The sequence below is a fragment of the Hyaena hyaena genome, unplaced genomic scaffold (genome assembly GCF_003009895.1).
Source record: "Hyaena hyaena isolate Hyena2069 unplaced genomic scaffold, ASM300989v1 scaffold_594, whole genome shotgun sequence".
NCBI classification, from domain to species: domain Eukaryota; kingdom Metazoa; phylum Chordata; class Mammalia; order Carnivora; family Hyaenidae; genus Hyaena; species Hyaena hyaena.
The window spans coordinates 476,166-494,731 of record NW_024081227.1 but is presented as its reverse complement, the minus strand read 5'-3'; the positions used below and the strand labels follow the sequence as shown (position 1 = coordinate 494,731).

At 40.1% G+C, this 18,566-nt stretch overlaps 1 protein-coding gene and 1 pseudogene across 2 annotated transcripts in view; one reads left to right on the top strand and one right to left on the bottom strand.

Moving 5' to 3' along the window:
• The window catches only part of DOCK4 (dedicator of cytokinesis 4), a 422,569-nt gene that overhangs the window by 90,194 nt on the left and 313,809 nt on the right, over nt 1-18,566 (top strand). The window lies entirely within an intron of this gene.
• LOC120248544 lies at nt 6,877-7,198 on the bottom strand (annotated as a pseudogene).

Here is an 18,566-nt window from a genome sequence, read left to right as displayed (position 1 = left end):
CTCCCCCTCTCTCTCTCTCTCTCCCCCTCTCTCCCTCTCTCTCCCTCTCCCTCTCTCTCTCTCCCTCTCCCTCTCTCTCTCTCTGCTCCTCCCTTGCTCATGCTCTCTCTCTCAAAAATAAATGAACATTTCAAAATGAGGGGAAGCCTCAGTGGCTCAGTCTTAAGCATCTGACTCCTGATTTCGGCTTAGGCCAAGGTCTCATAGTCATGAGATTGGGCTCTGCACCTAGCTTAAGATTCTCTCTCTCCCTCTCCCTCTGCCCATCCCCTGAGCACACATATGCACACTCTCTCTCGAAGAATAAATAAAATAAAATAATTCAGTGAAAAATTCCATAAGATGGCTAAATAGGTAAAATAAAAGTTACTGGCTAGAATTAAAATACAGTGATAACAAATGTTTAGCAAAAATACCCCACATAGGTGGAAGTTAAGTATATGGTAAATGATCTAAGTTTAAACTGATGATTTTCAATGAATTTGTAAAATTAAAGTGTTTTCCTCTGCCTGACAAAGATACCACTGAAATCAGAACTCTCACGGATGTCCTAAGGACAAGCAGACAGACATAATGGGAACTAAGGCAGTCCCTTATCCCCTCCACACAGAAAGCAGTGTCTTCATGTCCATTGCTCGCACCTCAAGCCATTACTACCCAGGCTGAGTGTGTTGTATCTTTGCCATTCTCACAATCCCTCCTTAGTGTCATGATTTCTACCTGAATGCTGTCAAGAAACAGCTATTGAGCTGTAGCAGGACCAGATACCCCAGAAAGGATGAGCTGAAAGGGCCAGTTCCTCCTGTCCCTAGATGACATCACCTGCTGTAGATGCTTCTCAGAAATGACTACATTCCTTTTCTGATGTGGCTCCCCTGAATATTCTGTACTGCACTATGGAAAGACCCGAGGGTGGATGTCAAAAGGGTGAGAGAGACTTTGCAGGTGAGAAATAGATGGGACATAGATGAGAATTCTCTGCTGAGATATGAGTGCATCTGAACGTGGAAGATGCAGGCAGATGTGTCTACCTTTCACCCTGGGGAGGTAAGTCAAACTTTGGTTTCCCTGAGTGGTGGATGCTAGGCTCATAGTGAGAGTGTCTGAACGATGCAGTGGGAAGTACCTGATCTGAAGGAGTGCAATCAGGAATTCACTCCAAGCAGAGATGAAGTTGCCCCTGAAAACAGGGCCTCCATCTTCTTGGCTGTGAGATTTCTGTATGATCCCCCACTCTGTGTGTTGGTTGTGAGATTTGACCTTTCCCTGCCCCATCTGCTGATGAAGTGGCCCAAAGATCCTGTTTGTCACATGCTCTTCCCTGGACAGGCCCAGTGTCAGGGCCCCCAAACAGGGCTAATAACACAAAACTGCTCCCTATCCCATCTAATTGAATATCTCAGCATATAATAATCTCATCATGTCTTTTAAGACTAAGATGATGAGGTGGATGGGTGGGACTCAATGTACAGAATGGGCAATGCATATGGATAGACTTAGGAGGTGCACGTCGCTGCAAAACCAATATGAGATGGTCATTTCCTTGGACTTGTATTCTAATCATAATTGAGCTCTGTAAGTGTTAACAGTGTTTTGGGTCAAGATATAGTAGTTAAAGTTTTTTTTTTAATTTTTATTGAAGTTATCTGTATGTATGCGTGTGCATGTATATATATAATTTATTGATTGACTTATCGGTTGATTTATTTATTTTACATTTTAATGAAACAAATCAACCAGTATCAGGACACTTGGAGGCTTTTATTCATGTTTGGCAGTCCTTTGGCTTCTCTGGGAGGGCATCCACAAATGACTTTGCTTTTGGATACAATGCTGAATTTAAAGATGATTTCAATGTAGCTTAACAGAAAAATAGTGCTATATATAGAAGTGCACCCTGGTTGCTCACAAATATGTAGCATTTGTTCAGTAACCAGCCTCCCTAAACTTTCTTAAAACCCGAGGACCTTCCTTTTCTGCTGAGACACAATATCCCTAAAAATCAATACATTCTTATTTTTAGTTCACCAGTTTTACCTTGAGAGAGCAGGTGGCCCAGGAGTTTCTATCATAAGGGCTGGTACCATTTATGTGACAGTTGGATTGCTTGACCCTATACAGCATTTTCTTCAAAAGAAGTCTTGATTTTATGTTTTTAAAAATTTTCCTTCTCCATGTTTCATTTGGGCTGCAGAGAAATTGAGTTGGCCAGGGGTCTACTCCTCAGTGCTGCCTCCTCTGTAATCCTAACTGGAGGAGAGATGTGTGATCAGCAGGGATCTTTCATCTTGTATGTATGGTGGTTTGAGAATGGGCCGCCTCTTCCTCCTGTTTTTCATTTTGTTTTGTTTTCTTGGGGAAATGGCGGTGAGAGGAGGGCTGTTTGGAGCCACTGCTGGAATGCTCATGGGCACCAGTTTGCCCATTCTACTATACTGGGGAAACCTTGCCTCCCAGCCATCCACCTGGGAGGTCACCATGTGGCCCAAAGGAAAGAAGCTTCTCTGATTGAGAGAAATCCTTCAAGAGAGGCAAGGTGCTTGCTTCTCCTATCAATCAGTCTTTTGAAATGGGATTAGAGCTGGGATATATTTTGTTTACTTTTCTCCTCCCTCAATAAATAAAACTGGGGTGGACACTGAAAGTGATTGGTCACCTTTACATCCCTGGTCCTTATTAGCAGCATTTATAAATAAGGAATCTGGCTTTATTTACTGCAAATTAAAATCCCCTACATTTTACTAGATTATATCCCTAAGAGGCAGGATTATAGCATCCATTTTAATGGTTTCTTTAGCAATTGTTGGATGTCCATGGGCATTGAAATGCAATCACGTGGGTATTTTGACATTTGTCTGCAATAAATAGAAAGAATGTAATTAAAAGTCAGCTCCTGAAATGGGTTTTTAGTTTATTTTGATATCTCTGGAAACCTACATGTTTGGCTGGTGTTCTTTACGTGACTTAAGTATTTAAATGCCCTTTTAATTATCTAAGTTTCACTGGGGTCTGCAAATTAAGGGAGTATAAATAAATGTCTTGTTGCCAAGAGTGTGATCTAACAGTATCGTCGGTGGTCTAATAATAACTAGTGTAATTAATGCTGTAAAATACTCTCATTTATTAACTGAGGTAGAAATTTCAATTCAGAGGGAGAGTGGGTGTCTTCTTGACTTGTACTATCAAGTTTAGAAGTATAGGAAGCTTCAAATGAGGGATTTGTTTATTTCCATCACTTTCTATTCAGTTTCCTAGAAGGATGTGTATCACTCCAGTGTTGGGTGTGACAACTAAGATGTTATGAAATGAACATGAATTTAGATATTCAGGGTAGTATACTTTTTTAGAGAGCAGGATTTATTTTTGCAAGTTCTTCAGAATTCAGACTAGCTTGCAGTGAAATCCTGTCACTGTATCTAAGCATGTAATTTCAGAAATGTTTATATTATACGAGTCTTAGATTTTTACAATAAGTTATACTTAGAACATCAGTGTGTATGTGTTTTTTTTAAAAAAAGAAAAGCTAAGACACTTTACTTCATTGCCCTACATATGACACTTCTCCATATTCTGAAATAGTCCTTCCTGTTGCACCTAAAGACTGTATAATTGATAATTTCTATTTTGTTTTCAGTTCTGCCTCTACCAAATTCAGGACCTGACATTCAGAGCCCTTGCTGTATGGCTTTAATAGGTTCTTTTTTTTTTTTTTTTTAATTTTTTTTTTTTTAATTTCTAGGGGGGAGAGAGAGAGAGAGAGAGAGACAGCGTGAGCAGGGGAGGGTCAGAGAGAGAGGGAGTCACAGACTCTGAAACAGGCTCCAGGCTCTGAGCCGGCAGTCAGCACAGAGCCCGACGCGGGGCTCGAACCCACGAACCGTGAGATCATGACCCAAGCGAAAGTTGGCCGCTTAACCGACTAAGCCACCCAGGCGCCCCGGCTTTAATAGGTTCTTACTTCCTTGGCCACAGGAAACGAGGACATCACCAACATGGGCAATTGACTACTTGCCAAATAGTCAACTCCTTGCCACCTTGAGATCCTGGCTCATTCCTGTAATGATTTCTGCATTCTTCCTGCACCTTCAGTTGTCAGAATTCCACCCAACCATCCTAGGCTTCTTCCATGAAGGCTTTCTTGATTCCTTTGATCAAATAAACTACAACTTTCCTTTTATGGTATGTACCATGGCTTCCCCCAGAGAGTAGCTATATTAATTAGCTGGGGCGGCCGTAACAAAATGCCACAGACTGGGTAACTTAAACCAGAGAAATGTATTTTCTCACAGTTTTGCAGGCTGGAGGTCCAAGACCAAGATGTCCACAGGTATAGTTTCTCCTGAGGCCTCTCTTTTTGACTAGCATACTTGTGTTTGTGTCCTCAGATGGCCTGTTCCTGTGCACGTGCCTCCCTGCTAGCTCTTCCTCTTCTTAGAAGGACACCAGTCGGATTGGATAAGGGCCCACACATACGATCTCACTTAACCGTAATATCCTCTTTGAAGGCTGCCTCCAAATATAGTCATATTTTAAGGTGCTGAGGGTTAGTACTTCAACATATGAATTGGGAGGTGGGGAGGGGAGGGAACCAATTCAGTCCAAAACAGTGGCTATTTATAGGTGTCTTCTCTTTCCTTTCCCTGATTTGACTGTGAGGTATTTGAACATGGAGCCTTGTGTAAATGGGCTTATCAGGTCTTAGTTTCATGCCTCATATATAATAAACAGTCAATAAATATCTGTTGAATTTAATTTTAATTAAATCAACTCTTCAAAAGTTTAGTGTAGTTATTAGGCTTTTATGGAAATGATCTGTGACCAAAACATATTTAAAATTTCTTTATGGATTTAGCCAGATGCTGCCAAGTAATTTATATGACAAAACACTGCCAGAACAATATGTTAGTCTTCTTTTACCTTTGGACTTCAGTAATGCTCATTTTGCATACATCTTCTCTCATTCTTACACACTCAAGGTGAAAACAGAAGTCAAGATAGAAGATATCTGTCTTTTAAACCCACATGTGAATCTAGCAAATGTTGAATTATGCTTGGGTATAACTCACCAACTTATTCAGTTTTCTGGGGTAGTGACATCAGAGTCCTTACCAGGAAGTCATGCCACTCAGAAAGAGATATTCTTCAGACATATTTTTGAAATTATCAGTGGTCAGATTAAGAAACTGGTTATTCCTGTTCTGAAAACTTAAGAAGTTCAGAGCATTTCTGCCATCCTCCGATGTGTGGATTCCCAGAAGCTCCATCAAATATATATCTAAATGTCGGAGGAAAAATCTGTGGATGTACAAAAAAAACCCCTCTTATTGGAGCCATGGTCTCCTTGGGACCCCACCTTTGTGTTTATGCTTTGCTTGGAAAGATCTGGTTAAATATCTCAACTTGACTCTCAAGGTCCTGCTCGCCTTTTTCTAATCTGGTCTTTGTGTGTTTAGAGTTGTCCTTGTCAGCAGTAGGGAATATCAGTCTCTGGGAGCAGATGAGAGTGTACCCAGCTTTCTGACAAGCAGCTCTTATCAGAAACCTGCCTAAAAGAAAGGGTCATTTACTGTGTCCATAGGACTTGCACCCATCATCACCTCATGCTACCATATTTTTTTAGGTTCCGTGGCTACCTCCCACTGCTGTACCTGAATGTTAGACTGTCTTCTCTGGCTGAAGACTGCATACATGTCTTAGTCTGTCCAGGCTGCTCTAATGAAATACCAGAAACTGTGTGGTTTATAAACAACAGATGTTTATTGCTCACATTCTAGAGGCTGGGAAAGTCCAGATTTGGTGTCTGTTGACACCCACTTTCTGGTTCAGAGATAATTAATTGTCTTCTCATTGTGTCTTACAATGGTGAAGCGAGCAAGGGCGTTTTCTCTGATTTCTCTTTATAAAGGTGCTGATCTCAGTCATTCTGGCTCACTCTCCTGACCTCATCACCTTCTAATACCATCACCTTGGTGATTAGGATTCAATATTTGAATTCTGCAGGGATGCAAACAATTCAGACCATAGCAGTTGGGAACTTCCAGATGGAATCTTCTGCAGAGCCCATTGTCCATTACGTTTTCCCATCCTTCATAGAACCAGAAAGCTTCTAAGAAATTTACTTTAGAATTTGGCAGCTTTATGCTTTTGCTTCAAGGAAGCTTACTATGAAATTTTAAACTTTGCCATGGTTAGTCAAGTTAACATATACAGTTATAATATTTGCATTTAATTTTGCTTTCATAATTAAAAAAAAACTGTTTTAGGTAACTACACACTAGCAAGAGTTGCAAAAGTAATTCATAGAGATTCTAATCCCCGTTACCCAGCTTGCCTCGTGGTTGGTATCCACTTTTATAAAAAATATATGTTTTATATTAGAAGAGTTTTAGATTTTCACATTAATTTTTCAGTTTGTTTCTCTAATTTTATTGTTATATTCTTTATTGAAATTTTCCTTACCTAGGGAAAGGTTGAAAATAAATAAAGGTTATAGTAAATAAGGAAGAACAAAACCTTTGAGTTAACCTAAACTTGTTTCAGATCACCATGCAAGGTGATATGGACTAGGAGGTTTTATGCTTGAATATAAAATCAGAATAATGTCCTCAATCCGATCTGTGACATGTTTCTTTTTTTTTTTTTCCAAAACTTTATTCTTTAATTAGCAAATTTGGGCGGGGAGGGGGGAGGGGAGAGGAGGAGGGCAGAGGTGGAGATAGATAGCCACATTAGGACTCAGGGGCAAAGACAGAGACCACAAACCAGCTGGTTTTTCCTTGCCAAGCTGGAGCAGACTTTACACCAGGCCAGATCATTCCAGCTCTGGCCAGTCTACTTTCTAAATCCTGCTTCCAGGTAGTTGGTTGCAAACTGGCTTCACTTCATCCAGGGACCTAGATGTAGGGCTTTCGTGGCATCCTCAGGCTTGAGCATCCCTCGTTCCTGTCGTTGGCAGTGCCACTCGGCCATGGACTGGAGCATCCACTTGACCCAAGTAAGAGCCATAAACCATGACCTCGAAGAGGCCCAAGGATTCCAGAACCTTTAGCTCAAGCATGACTTTGCTCACTTGCTCGATGTACTGGATTCGAGATCCACCTATGCCAAATACAGCTTCCAGGAGTCATGTCTGGACCTGAAACACCTCTGGGGCTTTCACCCACGGTGGAATATCTTTTCATCTCGGCAGGGTCCCCATCTGCAGTGTCTCAAAACCAATCACACTCCAACCTAAGTTAGGTCTAACAGAGTTTGCCTGACATGTTTCTGATTATGATGAATATTTTTCCATTTTTTAATGACGCCAGAAGATTCTTAAAATAATTTCTAGGGGATAATCTTAAATGGTACTTTAATCCCTCTTAAAAAAAATTTTTATGTCTTTATTTTGAGAGGCAGAGAAGGGGAGAGGGGCAGAGAGAGAGGGAGATACAGAGTCTGAAACAGGCTCCAGGCTGTGAGCTGTCAGCACAGAGCCTGACACGGGACCCCAGCTCAGAGACTGTGAGATCATGACCTGTGCGAAGTCGGACACCCAACTGACTGAACCACCCGGGTGCACCTCCCTTTCTTGATTCCTACTAGTTATTCTTGAACCTACCACCTCCAACCTTACTGATAGCACCCTTGTTTAATAAATAAGCCTGTTTCCTGCTTATTATTGATATCATACCATTTAACAATGGGTTAATTATATACTACCTTATATTTTTCCAAACTTGCTTTTTAGTCAGTTCTCCCCATCAGATTATAAGAATTTTAAAACTTCTGCCTTCTACTTTTTATATTCCTTCTGTATTCATTAGCAGAAATTTAAAGCACAGGAGGTCATTTGGATATTTTTCTCCTAAGAAGTGGTATTTTATACTTGTTCATTTTAAATTATGCTGTCCAATATAAAGTGGAAAAGCAGATTTCTATTTTTTTAAGAGAGGAGTAAATTTTAAAAATCGTTATTTATTTTGAGAGAGAGAGTTTGCATGGGGGAGAAGCAGAGAGAGAATCCCAAGCAGGCTCCACACTGTCAGCATAAAGTCTGATGTGGGCTCCATGTCACACACTATGAGATCATGACCTGAGCCAAAATCAAGAGTCCGATGATTAACCAGCTGAGCCACCTAGGCACCCCAAAACACATTTTTTTCTGATGACTAATTCTCAGAGTTTGGTAATGGTCAAGGTTAATTTTGAGTTTTGGTGCTTCTCTTGCAATCAGAGAGCCACATTTCACAAGCCGGGGCCCACAATTATGTGCCAAAAAGCTGTAAAGGTCCTGAGTTGGGAATTTTCCCCCCACTTCTTCTTGGAGTGCTCTACTCAAATGATTAGTTCGTGAATGGAGAGTGCATGGCTGGTTAATGAGGCATTCTGTTTCAGTGGTGTACTTAAAAGTAATTCAGTAATAATTGCTGCATGTTATGATTCATATTCCAGAACACACAGTAGCAATAACACATCTGTTGTTGAAGTGCCATTATAAGATGGAGAGAACATTAACCTACCTAACCCCTGTTCTCTAATGACCACAATTCTAGGAAAATAATCAGATTGAATTTTTCTGCAGAGTCTGCCCTGCAACACTGGCATCAGCAGAGAGGGGAGAATGGAGCTTGGGATGCAGGAGATTGGATTTAGACAGTCTTTGGAGAGCTGGCCCTGGGTCCCAAAGGGATAGGTAGGACTGGGTCCTGGGTTTCAGAAAAAGAGAAAGATTGTTTGGGGCTGTTCTTAGGGTAAGAGCAGTCATGGGGTGCCTGGGTGGCTCAGTCGGTTGAACGTCTGACTTCGGCTCAGGTCATGATCTCACGGTTCATGGGTTCAAGCCCCACATCAGGCTCTGTGCTGACAGCTCAGAGCCTGGAGCCTGTTTCAGATTCTGTGTCTCCTTCTCTCTCTGCCCCTCCCCCACTCACACTCTGCCTTACTCCCTCAAACATAAGTAAAATGTAGAAAAAAGTTAAACAGTCATGAGTTTATCATGTTTTTAATACTGTATAGATCATCTTTTACCAGTCTACCCTGCCCTAAGACTAAGCCTCTGTTTTTGGGGGTTGTTTTTTTTTTAAGTTTATTTCTTTATTTTGAGAGAGGGAGAGAGAGAAAGAGCGAGCAAGTGAGCATCAGCTGGTTAGGGGGAGAGAGAGAGAAAGAATCTCAAGCAAGCTCTGCACTATTGTTGCAGAGCTTGATGTGCGGCTTGAACTCCTGAATTGTGAAATCATGACCTGAGCCCAGATCAACTGATTTTGAGTTGCCCAGCCAACTGAGCCACCCAGATGCCCTGAACCAATGGTTTTAAAAAGGGCCAAGACCAAATATTCTGCAGGTCTGACTCTTCTGGCTAAATAAGCCTTCTGCTGGGGCCAAAGGATGGTCCTTTGGTCTTTCCTACTTGGCTCCCAGGAGCCCAGGACTAGGACTAGAAAAGGAGGAATGTGATGCTGTGAATTTGTGGTTATGACTTATCTGGTTTCAAGCTCTCATTCATTTTTCAGTACCTCCACATGTACAGTCTTGTTAGAAAAATTCCACTTTGCTCTTTCCATTTGCTCTCCAAGTTTAGAGATTTTGATTTGACAATTAAAAAAACTAATCTTGTCCTATTTTCCTAAAACATTGTGGGGGAAAATGAGTATAGTTTATTTGTTAAAAAATCAAGTATTCTATATAAATTGAGTTAACTTTGTAGGTATGTTAAATGAACTTTTCATTATAATAGGTAAACTCAGACATGTATAGAAGTCAACATTACCAGAGGCAGAGGTCAAGGCATCTATCTGTGGGTTTGCTTCCTTTCAGTAAGAAAACTAAAAAAAAAGTTTAAACTTAGTTTACTAATAACTTAAAAGGTTTTATTAGTTTAGAGTAACCAGGATTCTTAAAGGGCTAGTTCATTGTGTAAATGTTAATTACCAGCACTCAAAGTGTTTGGAATGTTTAATGCACTTTTCTAAATGGTTGACATACATTAACTCAGTTATTCCTTATAACATTTCATAAAGTTGGTACTTTTCCCAAAGCCATACAGCTACAAAATGGCAACGTTGGGGTTTGAACTCTGGCAGTTTGTTCTGGAGTCTTCTCTCTTAACCACTACAGTACGCCTACTTTCAGATATCACAGTGTTTCTAGCTTTCTTATTCTTCCTCACCCACATAACAGTTTCTCGTTCACTTGGTCGTTAGTCTTGCATTTATTAAGACCTGCTGTCATTTGGATGTTGTGGTCAAGGATATTTCCTTTCTTTGAAAGCCTTGGCCTGGCAGTGGGAGACAGGTAATGATGCCCCAGAAATAAGGAGTTTGGGAGTAGAGAGAGTGCTCCAGTCTGTTTGAGTGTGCGTGTGTGTGTGTGTGTGTGTGTGAATCTCAGAAAAGGCCTTAGAACATCATCTTGTAAAGGAAGGACGAAGGATAAGTCCTGGACAAAAAGACCTTAAGAAAAATCAGTCAGCAGGTATAAAATGTAGAAAGTTCAGGAATGAACTGTAGATCTATCTGAGGGCCAAAGGAAAAATGGTTGTAATTGCCAGTGTGGGAAAGGCAAAAAGTTATGGTTGGATGGCAAGGTATTCGAGTTAAAAAATACCAAGGGAGAGGATGTTCTGAGGGATTTCATTGTGTGGAAAATCATAACAACAATAAATATCAAATTCAACTGAGAGAATTGCTTTGGGAAGTTGGCACTGGGTCATGACTTTTCCAGGGCTGATTGGTAGCCTTTGTAATAAGCTATTTCATTGGTGCCATTTGTCTTTTGACATAAAAGTACTTGATGCTAAGCAACCATGTGTAAAAATCAAGCCTCTCTTTTTTATAGCACATATTTCACTCCTCTGGGGACCAGAGCTATGGTGTTGTAGGCAGGGTCACCATCATCTTGATTCAAAGGACATTTTGAGGGTTATATTATAGATGAGTTTCTTAACTAGCATGTGAAATATACAGTAAACCAGCATGACCTTATCCTGGGATAGTGGAGTTGAATTTATACTGGACTGTCTGCCTGTGATAAAATTGCTTGTTAATTCTGAGTAGATGACGTTTCTTGCTGGGTTGTTGACTGTAATTCTCATCTTTAGAAGTGGTGCCAAAAGTGGAAATCTTCTCACTGTGTGTGTCACCCCACCCAGTCCTTTTGCACACACCCAAATTCAGTTCCTAAGAGACTCTTAGAATAGATGAATGGCTGTTCCATAGAAACATCTTAGTATTGCTTTGTTCACTTGGTTATTTAAGTCTGAATTTGAAGATCAGAGTTTGGAATATAAACCAATCTTTAAGGATAGAATTTATTTTAAATGTTTCCCATAGCCCTGAAAACTTGTGTGTGTGTGTGTGTGTGTGTGTGTGTGTGAGAGAGAGAGAGAGAGAGAGAGAGAGAGAGAGAGAGAAGGAAGAAGGGAGGGAGGGAGGGAGAAATCATGAGCTTTCATTAATCATGATTTCTGACCTCATCTTTGCCTTAGGTGAACATTTGAATGTCTACTGATGTGCTGGGCCTGAGGGATATGGGACTGAATGTCATAGGGTTCTTGAATTCACTGAGCTCAGATTCTCATGGGGAGAAATAGGTGTGAACAAAGAATTCCATTGCACTTTTATATATCAAATTGGAGTCCAGAGGAGGGAAAAGCTATCACTTTTTTGTGAAAAGATTTTCCAAGTCTGTGGGGGCAAAAGTAGGGCCCTTGGGCTGAATCTTCAGAAAGAAGCAATTCTTCAGGCAAGCTTGGTGGAGGAAGACGGGGGTGTTCGCAAACTTCTATAAAAAATTGGAGCACCCAGGGGTACCTGGGTAGCTCAGTCAGTAGCTCAGTCAGTAGAGTATCTGACTTGATTTTGGCTCAGGTCATGATCTCACAGTTTCATGAGTTTGAGCCCCAGGTTGCGCTCTGTGCTGACAGTGCGGGGCCTGCTTGAGATTCTCTCTGCTCCTCTCCTGCTCACACTGTCTCTATCTTTCTCAGGAAGAGAGAGAGAGAGAGAGAGGGAGAAGAAAGAAAGAAAGAAGGAAAGAAGGAAAGAAAGAACAAATTTAAAGAAAATGGGAGCATCCATGCCTGCTTGCCTCTGTTGGAGGACAAATTGACTTTCAATAGCTGCTCTGTATCTTCTTGTCAAAGAGAATAGATAGCCTGGTGTACTGTGTTAACCCAGTGTCCAAACAAACGTCAATCCCATATTGAATCTCAGGGGAGTGCCAGAGATCTCAAAAAAGAAAAAACAAACAAACAGGCTGTAGATAGAGGAAAGAGCACTCTCTAGTTAGATAGCTAACTTATATTTGGATAGAATTGTAATTTTTCCTTGGAGATAGTAACTTTTTGAAGTAATTATTAAAATTAGATAATACCTGATTGGTAATTGTACCAAAATATTTGAAATGCTTCACGCATAATATTCCTTATTCACAGTTGGAAGGAAGTATGATGTTTGGCATATGTAGGTTTGAAACACAGCTCATTTTCATTGCCAGAATTTATTTTTGTTAAACTATTTCATGGAGTCTAAAAATAAAGATATGGCTGTAAAATTATAATAGCCTAGAATGAAAAGGATAAAATACTATTTGTGAGTTGTTGTGCAAATATTTATCAGTGTTTAATTTGTGCATTAATTCCATGAAAATAAAACCTGTTCTTTATTTTTTCATTGATTGTTAATTTTATGTCTTGTCAGTAGTAATATATTAATTGGCTCAAATGCCACCAAATATATTTCTAAGTACGAGTGAAGTGGTAGTTTTATCTTCTCTTTTGTCCATCTAGCCAGTTGTCTATTTAATTGGATCTATTACTCTTCTTTTAGGCACATGCTATGGGGTTTCTGGGCCAACTTCATACTTGGTTCATAGGCAAGTTTCTTTGACTGACGTAAGGTCTGTGAACCTAAAAGAAAGTAGTGTTTGTTCATGAATTCATTCAATCAATCTATCACTTTTAATGAATGCCCCACCATGTGCTGTGATAGTTGATTAGTGGTGAACAGAACTGTCCCCTTTCTGAGCTCATGCAACTTAGAGTGAAGTACTGCAGACAGGCAGTGAATGAGTAAAAAACAAGTAAGTACATAGTTATCAATTGTGCTAAGGAATACAATAAACTATTTTTTCCTGTTAAGGAGAATAACGGGCTACTGTTAAAGAGAGGCATGTGTGTGGTGGGTCTTACTAAAGATCTGGTATCAGGGCTGCTGTCTGCTGATATTTCTGTGGACTATTATTTATTTGCCCTTCTAGGCTGTAAATGGTGACAGTTTTAGAACTTTTAATCTGCACTTTTTTTAAGGTGTTGTAAAGTGTTTCTTGGACTATTGAAAGTTCAGTATATGTTAATTTGGATGTACTTATCTTGAAATTGTATGATATATGCATATATATGTATGTAGTAAACTATGTACCACTGAAGGAAATTATATATAATGTAATTGTTATATATGTGTACTTTATAGAGTAAAAACAGACAATTTCCCTTAGCAGTTGAATAATTTCAGAGAATTTGAGCAGAGGGATGTGGATTATCTTTGTGGCTTATGTTTTAGTGCTTATGCCTTTTGATTTTGGCATTTATACATGTTCAAGTCATTTCTAATCATTGTGCAGAAGGGAAACACTTGAGACACAGGGAGGAAGGGGAGAAAATATTTTGTGAGAGAGTGTACTATTTGCATGGAATATTTAAAGCCCTGGCTGTGTAACAGCATTTCAGTGCTGAAATACACAGCAGAATCACTTGAATCCCACTGAGGCATTTCTGCTTCCTGTGGGCAAATGTCTGGTGTCCTGAACTCTTATTAGGACTGGGCTTACTCTGGCATTCTGTGTTTCCTCCTGCATCTAAGCCTGATGACTCAAGCAAGTTATTAGTAAGCTGTTCTCAGCTTAGGTGGAACCTACCGACCTTGGATTACTAGGCCCAGAACTTTTAAAAAGTTTTGCTCACGTATTCACCTGTGTGATGACTACAAACAGTACTGATGAGAACAGCAAAAGTATTTGTGACTAAGCTTGTTGCTACAAAAATAATGTTCAAAACATAGGTTTAGTCTACAGAGGGCTCATGGAGCAATCTGAATCCTCATCCCTTTGTGTATGTAGAGCTTTTAAACTGTCCAGTATGTCCAGACCTTCTCCTGGGATTTGGAACCCATCTTTCTCCCAGCCAAGGAAGTTGAAGAATCCTTAATTTGATGGTTTGATAATTTAGTACCAGGACTCTTCTTTTACTACGTGTTCTGTTGGGGTTGGTTACTCGGCTTCTATTGACTCAACTTCTCTTTTCTCTCGGACAAGAATTTACTCTAGTTGTGGTCACCAGCCCCTGTGTTCCATTCCCTTGCCCTGCCTGGGGGCATTCCATCTGATAAGCATTTCATTTATTCTGTATTGGTGCTCTGCATTCTGTAGAGAGACACTCACTCCCATCTCCTGGGACTGAATACTGCCCTCTGAGACCCTGCTAATCTGCCCCTCTTACACAGTCTGCTTACTCCTCTGCTGTGACACCGGTTGCCTTTCTTTCCTGCATTCCACAAGGCTATGTACTATGGTCCATTGGAAATGTTCAGTTGCTCATTTCTGTGCTGGCTTGGCTTATGTCTTTCTTGGGCTTCTCACTGGGAACTTTACTAATCAGCTACATCTTGATCTTTGAGTTTGGCCAACACCACATCTCATCCACTCTAGAGTACCTCATTGACAATTTAACGTTGTCCTGGCTACTGAGTAAAATTCAAAGCATTAGAATTCCTTGTGTCTGAGTAAACGTTTATTAAATACCAACTGTATATAGGCAATGCTTTGTTTTGTGACATAGAGGCAAGTGAGGACTGATCCCAGTTTCTAGAGCCACATAATCGGTTGAAAGAACAAAATTAGTACATGATGCACATGTGATGGATAAAGTAATGTCCCCCCACCCCCCGCCGCCATTACACATAAACAGACATAATTTTATTTAATTGTAGAACTTGCCTCGGAGAGACCTAATTATACCCATGCGTTTTCAGTTCTGGATACACCTAAAGCATGAAACTTGCTTATTCAATCTTGTTTCATGGTTTGTTTCTTACAATTTCTTTGATTTATTTTGTCCCTCTCTATATCTGTGAACTTTGTAAAAGTATTTCAAATCATTATGTATGTTTTGGAAAAGAATGAAGCCATTTGTTGGTGGAGTTATCAGTGCAGCAGTTAGGAGAAAAAAAGGACTGTGTGAAATTTTTGCTTAATTCTCCTTCCATGGGATTCAGAGAGCCAAATAATTGCAAGAGATACCTTGGGTCACTTACTTACATACGCTGTCTCTTAAGAGATTAAAATGTTGAGGTTTGACTCCCTTTTTGTCCTATTCACCATTTCTCCTTTGATTTTAAAGTAAATCTAAACTAAGTATTTCTTATAGCAGTTGAAATCCCTCACCTTCCCACACTGCTTCCCTCCTAAGCCTTTCATATTCCTTTCATGCCTGCAAGTCTTTGTCCGTTTCTGGATAATTCAACATGATTCTCTCAGCTTATTGTATTGCCTTCTGTGATTCCAGCTTGCCCGTGCTCCATATAAGATAAGCCTAAATTCTGTCCTACACGATTGCAATGTTGGTCAACAGTAAATAGAGGGCTTTTTCTGTTGTTGTTGTTCAGAATTGCAAATTATTCTTGTGCTGTAAAAAGTTCACAGCAAAGGTCCTGTTAAGATCATTGAAATACACTGTGAAGAGTTGGTTATTTTTCAGTTTCAGAACTTTCTTTGTTGCTGATTGTGCCACTTTCTGCCCTACACATTTTAAAATCCTTACATATACATTTTATTTGAATAGATAGTTGCTGTGTTTCTGTCTCTTTCAAGTTAGCGACAACTAAGCTGGTTTAATTTGCAAAGTGTCCTTTTTTAAGATGTAATACAGATAAAGATTAGAGATTGCCCAGGTGTCAACTCAGCATCTTTCGAAGAGGTTTTGACTTAAAACTATCTCCACTTGATAAGGCTCTCAAATGAGGAGAAATGGACCTTGCTGAAATGCAGTTTTATTTCTCCTATTTCATCTATATATCTTGTCACTGCGTCACAAAAGAAAATGCCCTGTGGCTCATTCCTGAGCCTTGACCTGATAATTTTGTGTTTTTCCCCCTTGTGATGACTATTAATTTTACCTATAACAAAGTAATGTTACTGAAGGAGAAAATTTTAGGTTTTTTTTATAGTTTATTTATTTTTGAGACAGAGACAGAACATGAGCAGGGGAGGGGCAGAGAGAGAGGGAGACACAGAATCTGAAACAGGCTCCAGGCTCTGAGCTAGCTGTCAGCACAGAGCCTGACGAAGGGCTTGAACCCACGAACTGTGCGATCATGAACTGAGCTGAAGTCGGACGCTTAACCAACTGAGCCACCCAGGTGCCCCAGGAATATGGTTTTAAAAGAACCTGTTGATGTATATATTTATATAAATATTTTCCAGCCAGTTGCCGGTATTTCAGTATGCTTTTCTACCTACTTCAGGTAAGTGAAATAGTCTTTTTTTTAATGTGAATGTATTTATTTTGAGAGGGAGAGAGACAGCATGAGCAGGCAAGGGGCAGAGAGAGAAAGAGGGAAAGAAAGGATCCCAGGCAAGCTCTACACTGTCAGCACAGTATTTTATTCTAAGGTAGAAATTAAATTTATAGTTTTTAAATTTCAAAAGTAACCATTTTCAACAGTTCTGTGTTTTTTCTTTTTTCTGAAAATTTCCAGAAACCATTATTTTTTTTTTAGGACCAGCTTTATAAAGCTAATTTCATACCAGGTGGGTATGAGAGATTCTATTCCTTAAAATTTAGGATCAGAGTCACTGAATTTTTTTGCAGTAGTCTTGGAGGCGAAATATTACAGTAATAAGAGTTTCCTGAAGAAAGGCAGGTTTGCTTCTACCATGTTTCTCATTTAAAAGAAATAGCATATTTGCAAGCTATCTGTTCTACTGCGCAATGTTTAAAACATGGAAAGTACACTTGCTTCTTAGAATTATTGGTTCACATGAATCCATCAGGAGGGTAGTCACTGCTAGAGTCCAAAGTGGTGACATTAGTTTTTTAATATTTATTTATTTATTTGGGGGGGGGGGAGAGAGAGAATGCATGTGAGCGGGGGAGGGGCGAAGAGAGAGGGTGACACAGAATCTGTAGCAGGCTCCAGGGGCTCAGCTGTCAGCACAAATCTGGACGTGGGACTCGAACCCATGAACCATGAGATCATTACCTGAGCTGAAGTTGGGTTCTTAACCGACTGAGTCATCCAGGCACCCCAAAATGTGTGATGACTTTTAATCTGTAATATTAAGTAGAAGGTTATTTCTGTAGACCAGCTTAAGTGATAATTTTAACAAGTTAGTTGCCTGGAGAGAATTCATTACAGTGTTAGTAAGGATAGTGATTTGTGCAAAGTAGGACGTTGAGGGGGCATTGAGATTAAGCACATATAATGGGAACCACTTAATGTTTATTTATGATCAGGTGACCATTAAGCAACTTCTGGGTAATATTGTACCCCCTTACATCCTTTGAAGCAACAATATAGCTATCTGCCTATTTAGGAATGCAGGAACATACCTTCACCATGTTTGGCTTACTTTCTTTTCTGTCCTCTGTTGTAATTAATCTCTGCATGTGCCCAATCTTCCATAATAATGCCCATATGTGAAAAGATAAAAATGGTAAATCCTTTGTCATTAAATGGAGTTTGATTCCTCAGGACTCTTTGAGTTTCTAGGCTGGTAGGGATTTCAGCATTCTATCCCAAATTCTCGCAAATGCTTACTGAGAGAGCAGCACCTCTTTGACATCCTGAGGTGTGTGAGGGTGTAATTTACTGGTGCCCTGAGCCTGCTGTCTGTGTATTTTAGTCCGTCTTCTTGGGGAAGGAGGACACTGCAATTTCCAAAGTGGAATAGTGATTATGGCTTTCTGATCCACTGCTGCCTGTCGGGCATGTTAAAAAAGAAAAGGCAGTGAAGTTTAATGCAAATCATGGTCTTTTAGAGGCAGGGTCATCTTTCGCTGTTTCACAGTGCAATCGCCTTTGGAGAAACCATTTTTCACTTGGAATGCTTTCAGATGTTATTTTCAAGATACCCAGTGCTTGGGGCCCAAAGTCCTTGTGCAGGTCCAAGGACAAGCTGGAGCCCAGGTTCTTGTTTAGGTGGAGAGAGGTTGTCACTCCCTTGGCTAGAGTTCTGGGATCCTTGACAACAGAAGACTGCACATGTCAGATCTGCAGAGAGATGTTTTGCAGGCACATAATTGGATTTCAACATCTTTATCTGTTAGAAAGTGTAAAATATCTCAGAAGGTTGTTGAGGGGATTAAAAAATGAAATGTGAAAACCCTAGAATAGTGCTTCCTACATGGTAGACAATAAATGACAGGCCAGTGTAGCATACGTATACTCTGCAGTGGATGAAGATGAGGCAGAATGTGAATATTGATAGTGTGTTAGGCAAGAAAGAGTTCATGCAGTCCCTGGCATTCATCTATTAAACAAAGTTACTGCACCAGCAGCCTTGGTGCAGATGCGGTATGAGCAGAGACA